The sequence below is a fragment of the Schistocerca americana genome, chromosome 1, assembly GCF_021461395.2.
Source record: "Schistocerca americana isolate TAMUIC-IGC-003095 chromosome 1, iqSchAmer2.1, whole genome shotgun sequence".
In the NCBI taxonomy this organism is placed as follows: Eukaryota; Metazoa; Arthropoda; class Insecta; order Orthoptera; family Acrididae; genus Schistocerca; species Schistocerca americana.
Genome location: NC_060119.1, coordinates 1,056,744,503 through 1,056,754,876, shown reverse-complemented (window position 1 = coordinate 1,056,754,876; position 10,374 = coordinate 1,056,744,503). Strand labels below are relative to the sequence as shown.

Sequence of the window (10,374 nt, the reverse complement as noted above, 5' to 3'; positions counted from 1 at the left end):
TGTGGTCATTAGTCCCCTAGAACTTAGAACTACTTAAACCTAACTAACCTAAGGACATCACACACGTCCATGCCCGAGGCAGGATTCGAACCTGCGACCGTAGCAGTCGCACGGTTCCGGACTGCGCGCCTAGAACCGCGAGACCACCGCGGCCGGCAAAATAGCTCCATATTTAGCAGTTATATACAACCACTCGCTCACGGAAAGATCCGTACCTGAAGACTGGAAAATTGCACAAGTCACAACAATACCCAAAAAGGGAAATAGGAGTAATCCGCTGAATTACAGGCCCATATCATTAACGTCGATTTGCGGTAGGGTTTTAGAACGTATACTGTATTCCAACATTACAAAGCACAGATTCAGAAAATATCGTTCTTGCGATACACATTTAGCTCTTTCTACTCATGTAGTAATGAATGCTATCGACAGGAGATGTCGGATTGACTCCAAATTTTTAGGTTTTCAGAAGGCTTTAGACACCGTTCCTCACAAGCGTCTTCTAACCAAACTGTGTGCCTATGGAATATCACCTCAGTTGTGCGACTGGATTCGTGATTTCCTGTCAGAAAGGTCACAGTTCGTGGTAATAGACGTAAAGTCATCGACTAAAACAGAAGAAATATCCGGCGTTTCCCAAGGAAGTGTTATAGGCCCTCTATTGTTCCTGATCTACATTAACGACATAGGAGACAATCTCAGTAGTTTGCAGATGATGCTGTCATTTACCGTCTTGTAAAGTCATCAGACGATCAAAACGATTTGCAAAATGATTTAGATAAGATATCTGTATGGTGCGAAAAGTGGCAATTGACCCTGAATAAAGAAAAGTGTGAAGTTATTCACATGAATTCTAAAAGAAATCAGCTAAATTTCGATTACGCGATAAGTCACACAAATCTGAAGGCTGTAAATTCACCTAAATACTAGAGATTACAATTACAAATAACCTAAATTGGAACGATCACATAGATAATTTTGTGGGTAGAGCAATCCAAAGACTGCGATTCATTGGCAGAACACTTAGAAGGTGCAACAGGTCTACTAAAGAGAGTGCTTACACCACGCTTGTCCGCCCTATTCTGGAGTATTGCTGAGTGGTGTGGGATCCGCATCAGGTGGAACTGACGGATGGTATCGAAAAAGTACAAAGAAGGGCAGCTCGTTTTGTATTATCGCGAAATAGGGGAGATAGTGTCACAGACATGATACGTGAATTGGAATGGCAATCATTAAAACAAAGGCGTGTTTCGTTGCGACGGAATCTTCTCATGAAATTTCAATCACCAGTTTTCTCCTCCGATTGGGAAAGCATTCTGTTGGCACCCACCTACATAAGGAGAAACGATCATCAAGATAAAATAAGAGAAATCAGGGCTAGCACAGAAAAATTTCAGTGCTCGTTTTTCCCGCGCGCCGTTCGAGAGTGGAACAGCAGAGAGTCAGCTTGAAGGTGGCTCAGTGAACCCTCTGCCAGGCACTTAATTGTGAATAGCAGAGTAATCACGTAGATGTAGATGGGTTCGCGTTTGCGTCACAAAGCTTTATATCATTAGTTCGTTTTACAGACGAGCAAACTTTGTTGATTGAAATTATATTAAAGGTTTTTCGTAGTTAGTTAATAGGGAGATATGGGCATTCATAGCATTCAAGAGCAAATTGTCAAGTTCAGATTTGGTAACTGATACTGGTTAAAACTTCCATATTTCACGACTCTTTATGCCAAGTCACCAATGACGGTCGTTGCTGTGGTCGAGTCTCGGTCAGATGCGACAGCTGCGATTAGTCACAGTGGCTATAGGTGCTTGGTTTCAGTCCAGACCCAGAACAAAAAAGTTCGTCGTGTCATTTAAACTCAAAAATGTGCACGAATAATTGCTCAGTCAGAGCACAGAGAAATTACTGGTGATACGACCTTAATTTTGAGGTTTCCATTGAGCGCTTTCCGCTGTCAAGTGAGTTGCTTTTAACTAGTTAGTTCAAGGTCCATATTATAACCAGCGACTCGTATCAGGAAAGATGTTTCACAGTTACGGGAAAATCTTTGAAATAGCAAAAATACTTCGAATTGTCATAGAACTTTACGAGTCCAGAATTGTCTCAAGATCTGTTGTTCATAAAAATATTTAATTTTGCCTAAGAATTCCTAGAATGACTTTGCGACGGAGTTAGTTAATTCAAGTTCTAATTGGTGTGGTGATTTTAAAATGTTACTTACTGTAATAAAATTTAGTTTACAAGCGTCAAAGACTGTCTCATCTCTAATGACGCGTTTCCTAGGATTTGCAATATTGTGGTGCTGGTTTATATGTGGATTGATTACCTTAAAGAACAGTGTTCTCTGGCGATCTCTTGTGGTATCTGTTTCCTATAATCAAACGACTGCACTGCAAAGACATCAGAGAACCTGCAAGACAGCTGCGTTATGTGGACTGCATTCAAATCGGGTGGTTGGGACACTTTCGGGTATGATAGTACAACCTATATATTCCAGAAACGAATGACTTTATCCTAAACAGGAATCATTCTAGATCTGCAATGTGCTTCATCTGCTGATAATGGCAGGTAATGAAAACTATAAACAATACTGAGCATGGTTGTCACTTAGGCATCCGATAGGATTAGTCGGTTTAAAAATGCGAGAATCGCACTGTCGATATGTCGTCATTCTATGGTCTTGAAGACGAGTAGTTTTATTAAAAACTCATACTGATTATCCTTCGCCCCCCGCGGTCAGTCAGTAACAAACACAAGAGGGAATTCTAACGCACCTGTCTTTCTGTTAACTGGCACAGCGATACCTTGTCGTTCCTAAATACAAGTCAGCGCATCTCAATGATCTGTCTGTACACAGAACACAAAAGGCGGCAGTGTCGTAGCCCGTTCCTGACCACAGAGTACCACTGCGGGGATCCTCGCATTGCCTTTGTCGCTGGAAGTGGCTTACCACTGCCTTCCGTAGGAGCGGAACCCGCCACGCCAGAAGGCTATCAGAGGAACCCTAGTTCCGCATGGAAACTGATACACTAGCCGACCATATTTCTTCACGTGAAGTCCGACAGCCCTTCTGTTGCCCTTCGAGGCGTATACTCGTAGGATGTACACTGATGACCTGAAATATTACGACCACCAACTTAAAAGCTTGTTGGTCCACGTTTGGAATGTAATGCAGCAACGATTCTACGTGACAAGATGCGACAAATGTTGGGTAAGTTTCCGGAGGTATACGGGGCAGTCAGATGAAAACGAGACAGATGGAAATAAAGTAAGTCAACTAATTACTATTTCAAGAAAATTTTGGAAATTTGTGGTAAGGACTACGGGACCAAACTGCTGAGGTCATCGGTCCCTAGGCTTACGCACTACTTAATCTAGCTTAAACTAACGTACGCTAAGGACAACACCTATGTCCGAGGGAGGACTCGCACCTCCGATGGAGGGAGCCACGTGAACCGTGACAAGACGCCCTAGACCCTACGGCTACCCCGCGCGGCTATCTCAAGAGTACTAGCCATAAATGTTAATATATTTATCCCGCTGTGAGACAAGACAGCCAATGCCTTCATGGAAAAATGTTTACTGTTTCCTACAGAACCGTGACTGCACCCAAGCACTCACCTCTTCGTCCGAAGCAAATCGACAGCTACGAGTGTCTTTCTTCAGGGCTCAAAAAATATGGAAATTGCATGGGGAAAGATCGGTGCCGTTCGGAGGATGTTTAAGGGTTTCCCAGCGAAACTTCTGCAGCGTAGTCGAAAGTCATGACGGCTTTTTTCTTTGAGTGCAAGGGCCCGCTACTAATCGACTTTTCTGGAACACGGCACCACAGTTAACGCACAGCGGTACGGGAACACTTTTTTATGGATTTTTTAAAGGCACATTTGCAGGATGGGGGTGGATATATTGCAAAAATGTAGATATAAGTGCAGAATATAAATAAAGAATTACTTAAGATATTAGTATAAGCGGTTGTATCGATTGCGGCGTACAACCGCTGAAACATTAGAATAATTACGCAGTTCAGTTGTCTTGCCGAGAAGACGGAAACTTTTTTTGTTCTTGAAGCGGTTCAGATCGGACGCATATCTGCCATCGCTGCAGATAATTGTTTGGCATACCGCCATTATTCTATTTTATTGAGACGCAGTCTCACTAGACGTACTCATAGTTATACACAGCAGCAGAATTAATGTAAGTGCCTATGTAACTTAATTTAGTGTAATATTTTGTGAATACAGTGACATTATTTAATCTTGTTTTTCATTTATGTTGCAAGTTATTGTCCCAATTAAACGGCGTCTTGGCACAGTTAAAGGTTCCGTTTTACAAATTCAATGAAAGGTCTAGCACGAGACAAAACTTCGGAATTATTCAATCTACGAAGTCCAATAGAGAAATATTTTCAGAAAAATCACTCACGGTAAAACTATCAATGAACGGACCTTGCGCAAAAAGCCACTGTCAAGCGCCCAAAGTTTGTATTACGTATCGTTAAAGATTTATGCAACGGCCTTGCCGCAGTGGATACACCGGTTCCCGTGAGATCACCGAAGTTAAGCGCTGTTGGGCGTGGCCGGCACTTGGATGGGTGACCATCCGGCCTCCATGCGCTGTTGCCATGCCATTTTTCGGGGTGGATTCAGCCTCGTGATGCCAATTGAGGAGCTACTCGACCGAATAGTAGCGGCTTCGGTCAAGAATACGTCATAACGACCGAGAGAGCGGTGTGCTGACCCCACGCACATCCTATCTGCATCCTCCTCTGAGGATGACACAGCGGTCGGATGGTACCGGCAGGCCACTCGTGACCTGAAGACGGAGTGTTTTTTTTAAAGATTTATACTCTAAACAAACTACTATCATTCTATGATATTCTCAAACCAGACCGTAAAAGCTGATAAATAAAAATTTCCGGGAGATGTATGTTTTTCCTGCCAATGTTCATAGAAAAACTTCACTTTGATATACATGTATGTACAATCGTAATATTGTTTGCTTAGTATGACTGAATATACGACCTTGTTTGTTTGGATGATTTGAAAATGAGTTCAGCTAAACCGAAAAACCGACTCCTGCGGCTTTGGCTGTTTCCTACGTGGACATTTTGCAAAATTGAAGGGTGCCATCATCCAGTCGCCCAGGAATGTCGACGGACGGCATCATTCTGCAGCAAGGTAATGCCCGCCCACTTGTCGCCAAGGCTGTTTCCACTACGCTACAGTAGTTTCGCTGGAACGTCCTTACACATCCTCAAAACAATACCGATCCCGCCCCGGGCAGTTTCCATATTTTTGGAGCTCTGAAGAAAGACGTTCGTGGCTGTTAGTTTACTTCGGACGAAGAGATACGCACTGGGTACAATCTTGGTTCCATAGGCAGCCGCAAACACTTTTCCATGAAGGCATTGACCGCTTCGTGTAGCACTGGGACAAAGGTATTAACACTTATGGCGATTACTTTTGAAATAATGAAGTGTACTTACTTTTCTTCCTCCTATCTCGTTTTCATTTGACTGGCTCTTACATAACGCACCAGATATCAATCCATAGGCATGCAGTTCCCACTATTTACGGGCCGCTCGTTCATCTTCGCTACTATGAAACACGTTCCCTCTACTAAACAAATGCTCATAGCTCTTACGGCATGCTTCTAGAGCGCATGTTCACTTGACATTTTTCCTTGTTTTGGTACTTACTATTACCACTGAAAGTTGCCTACCCTTCAATCTCTCAAGGGAACCTTCCCATCGCACCCCCCTCAGATTTAGTTATAAGTTGGCACTGTGGATAGGCCTTGAAAAACTGAACACAGATCAATCGAGAAAACAGGAAGAAGTTGTGTGGAACTATGAAAAAAATAAGCAAAATATACATACTGAGTAGTTCATGCGCAAGATAATCAACATCATGGAGAGTTGACGCTCAGGAGTGCCGTGGTCCCGCGGTTAGCGTGAGCAGCTGCCGAACGAGAGGTCCTTGATTCAAATCTTCCCTCGAGTGAAAAGCTTAATTTTTTATTTTCAGACAATTATCAAACTTCAGGCACTCACACGTAATCAACTTCGCTCTCCAAAATTCCAGGACATGTTCAGATTTGCTTGGACATATGCAGGATTTGACGGTCTACACACGAAAAAATTTGAAAACGTCAAAAACATATGTTTTGACAGAGCACAGGGAAAACTGTGCGGCTGTGAAACTGTTACATTCATTTGTTGCAGTTTATGTGACAAACTCTTATGTTTTCATCACTTTTTTGGGAGCGATTATCACATCCGCAAGAAAACCTAAATCGGGCAAGGTAGAAGAATCAATTTACCCATTCGCCAAGTGTACAAGTTAGGTGGGTCGACAACATATTCCTGTCATGTGACACACATGACGTCACCAGTGTCGTATAGAATACATCAGACGTGTTTTCCTGTGGAGGAGTCGGTTGACCTATGACCTTGCGATCAAATGTTTTCGATTCCCATTGGAGAGGCACGTCCTTTCGTCTACTAATCGCACGGTTTTGCAGTGCGGTCGCAAAACACAGACACTAAACTTATTACAGTGAACAGAGACGTCCATAAACGAACGGACAGATCATAACTTTGCGCAATAAAGAAAATAAACTTTTTACTCGAGGGAAGACTTGAACCCAGGACCTCTCATTCTACAGCTGCTCACGCTAACCACGGGACCACGGCGCTCCTGAGCGCCAACTCTCCTTGATGTTGCCTATCTTGCGCATGGACTCCACAGTTTGTATATTTTGCTTATTTTTTTCATAGTTCCACACGACTTCTTCCCGTTTTCTCGATTGATCTGTGTTCAGTTTTTCAAGACCTATCCACTGTCCCAATTTATAACTAAATCTGAGGGGGGTGCGATGGGGAGGTTTCCTTGTTAGTACCAGTACATACACTTCAATGTCAGAGGCATTAGAAAGATTTTCCCTTATAACTTCCGGCTCGGTCGTTCGGCACAGGGACTCTTATCTCACACTGATACATTTATCCTTCTCCATCATTTTAGAAAGTTTGTAACTTCATCATGGAATTACCCCGTATAAATATACATTTACAGGCGTCGGTGCCTGTAACTATGACGGTATGTAGTGTTATTGGTTGACGTTTCCGGACATGGGTCCCTATTGAAAATGTTATGTACTCACACAACTCTCCAAGTCCTATAAGTTTGCAAACGAAATTTAGGAACACTCGGAATATCATCCTGATTTATACCTTTGAATAAATAGGAGACGTTGCAGTACTTTTTCATCTACAAAGCCTGATTTAAAAGACTGTGCGCTTGTGCGATTAAGTATTATTATCTGTCGTGGAAAATATTTATTATTTGTGACTGACACGCATTTAAGTTAAAGCAGTCTTCAAACTTTAAACCTCCATCGTTGCTCCTAAACATTCAAACATGTAATAATTTATGAGCCCTATGCTCGAGAGCACCCTGATGTTCTCTATAGAGACAAATGAAATATTTTCGTAGACATAGCGTGACACAAGATTCGTTGTCGGGTCACTGGGAACTCGCTACGTTATTTTTATTTTGAATAGAATGCTGTGTCAAACGTACCTGTCGTGTCTCCTGTAAAACATATGTATATGCGTTCATATTTGAGAATAAATTATGTTTAAACGAACGAACGAATTTCTACAGGTTCGCAAATTAGATCAGTATCAGTTCCTTAGTATTTCGAGAGGCTGTTAAATGAGAATGAATCTTTCGCTTTGCAGCGTAATATCATTCTTTTGTTGCCATGTACTGTTCATGATAGCACAACGTCGCCGTAATTTCAGATGAATGCCATGTACGTAAGGTGTTTGCGAAACATGTGAGCTCCTGTGTTATTCTACTTTTTTACGTTGGGTTCCACAGCCTCCATGAATGTAAAGGTTTGAAGCGGTGCTTACGTAGCGAACATTCTTTTGCGCCCAGTTTGAAAGTTAATTTATGTGGTGATGGATTTCTACTATTGTCCAGCTTGAGAAGCAAAACTGTAATGATTACATATATCAATTATAAAAATTACACTTGAGTGCGGCATTGGAAATCACTCAGAAAAAATAAAGGATTGGCTGGAAAAGCTGCAGGAATGTAGTTAAAGTACAGTATAATTGCTATTTTTTCCATAAGATCTATAAATAGGGTGAACGTCAAAAAACCGACAAACTGCAGAGACGAATTTCTGACTGGAAGTGGAGGAAAAAAGGTCCATTGAACATGTGTCCGAAAATGCATCGTTTCCACGCTGACGAATGACACTTCCTCTGCCGCGTGCCGTGTGTTCCCTGCGTACTGCAGGCTGTGTGATTTGTGCGTCATACTGTAAGCAGCAGAATGGTCCAGTATTCATGTCGGGAGCAAGCCGAGATGGTGTTTCTGTACGGCCAAGCAGATGGAGACGGTCGAGAGGCACCACGGCTATACCAAAACTTACAGACACCAGGCACATCGCACAACATTTCAAGCCCTTTTTGAGCGTTTGTGTGATCATGGATCCTTCCAGACAGACGAATGTGCAGGGAGGCGGTGGACTGTGCGTACGCCAGGTTTGGAGAACCGGTTTCTACAGGATATTGAGACGAACACTAGTACAATCACCCGTGAACATGGTGTAGGCCAAAGTGCGGAAATCCATGATGTGACGTGTGAAGTCGTGCATTGCATCCCATGAGGCAACTTTGAACATCAGTTGTGACGTGGATGCGATGCAGCTCTGCACTTCCGGGACGATCTGTTGTCGTTACATGCACATCCTACATTTCCGGACACATATTCAGAGAACAGTTTTCCCCCATTTCCAGTGAGGAATCCTTCCCTGCAGTTTGTCGGTTTTATCGATGTTCACCCTGTATTTTGGATCACAACAACAGTGGCAGCAGTTACTCTCATTAAAAATATTTCACAGAATGAAAAATTATCAGATCAAAGAGATATTGTAACTTAAACTTCCTAAAAGTCCTTTACAATATGTAAGCGACGCCGCAAGCGCAATATGTAAGCGACGGCGACCTCCGAAGCAGTATCAGGTGACCGTGTGACAGGTGCTATCGACGCACGAGAGGTGCCTTTGACGTACACAGTGCTCGGCGCTAGTTTTCGCACCGGTGGCGTAAACCAGACAGTGAGTGATGTGGTATCGATTACGCGTGACTACGCAATACGCGAGGACGTCTACGCCGCGTGCTGTATGAGTTAGCAGAGCAACATGAACCAAAGTGTCTGCCAGACAAATAGTAGTGTGACTGGCTACTTGTGAAAGTAAGCAAGAAGGGTGTGTAGCGAAGCAACTGACACCATATGCTGCAGAAATATCTCCTTTCTGAGTAGGGCATATCCGACGCGTAAATGTTTGTCCGTGACCGTAAAGTTTACAACATGAGCAACCACAAAGAACAGAAATACATTTTGAAACTGTATTCAGAACTTTGTTAGGTTCATGGATGATTTGGTTTACATGTGATTTGTTCCGCAGATACAAGACGAGGCGTGTTTTTTCAGTAGGGTCCGTTTTATTGTAGGCACTAGTAGATCGCGCGCATACCGTAACGAGTGCGTGCGTCGTGTACCGGCATGCCTCGGGAACAACTGTCCTCATTTTTAGTACTGTAGCTAACCTGTACGGTTCTGTTCTGTGCTTTCAAAATGTTTAAGACTATCAAATCGCCTGACCGCGTGTGATGTTCGAACAGTGATACGGTTTTTGTCAGCAAGGAACCTGTCTGCTGCAGAAATTCATCGACAGATTTGCGAAGTGTACGGTGATACTGTTATGAGTGAAAGCAAGGTGCGTAGGTGGATACGAGAATTCAAAGATGGCCGTGACAACGTCCATGATGAGGACCGCTCCGGTAGCACTTCTTTGATTACAGACGATTTGGTGGCTTCAGTGGAAGCGAGGATTCGTGAGAACAGCCGCTTCACAATAATAGGTCTCTCAAACGAATTTCCTGATGTGTCGAGATCCGTGCTTTACAACATTGTTTCTGAACACCTAAAGTTTAGGAACCTGTGCTCATGTTGTGTCCCAAAACTCCTAACAGAGGACCACAAAAACCAAAGATTTGAGTGTGCGATGGGGCTCTTGACTCGTTATCATGAAGAAGGTGTCGGCTTCTTGAGTCAGATCGTAACTATAGACGAAACACGGGTTTCGCATATCACACTAGAATCGAAGCAACAGAGCATGGAATGGAACACACACACTCGCCTGTAAAGGTGAAGGCCAAACAGACTCTGTCCCAGCGAAAAATCATGGCGTCGGTGTTTTGGGATAGGCATGGTGTTTTGTTGGTCGACTTCATGCAGCGAGGAACCATTATCAATGCAGAAGCATACTGCCAAACCCTGAGAAAGCTATGCAGAGCGA

At 43.2% G+C, this 10,374-nt stretch overlaps 1 pseudogene; it reads left to right on the top strand.

The window, feature by feature from the left end:
- Positions 1-4,502: 4,502 nt before the first annotated feature.
- On the top strand, positions 4,503-4,619 carry LOC124552553 (annotated as a pseudogene).
- The last annotated feature ends 5,755 nt before the right edge of the window (positions 4,620-10,374 follow it).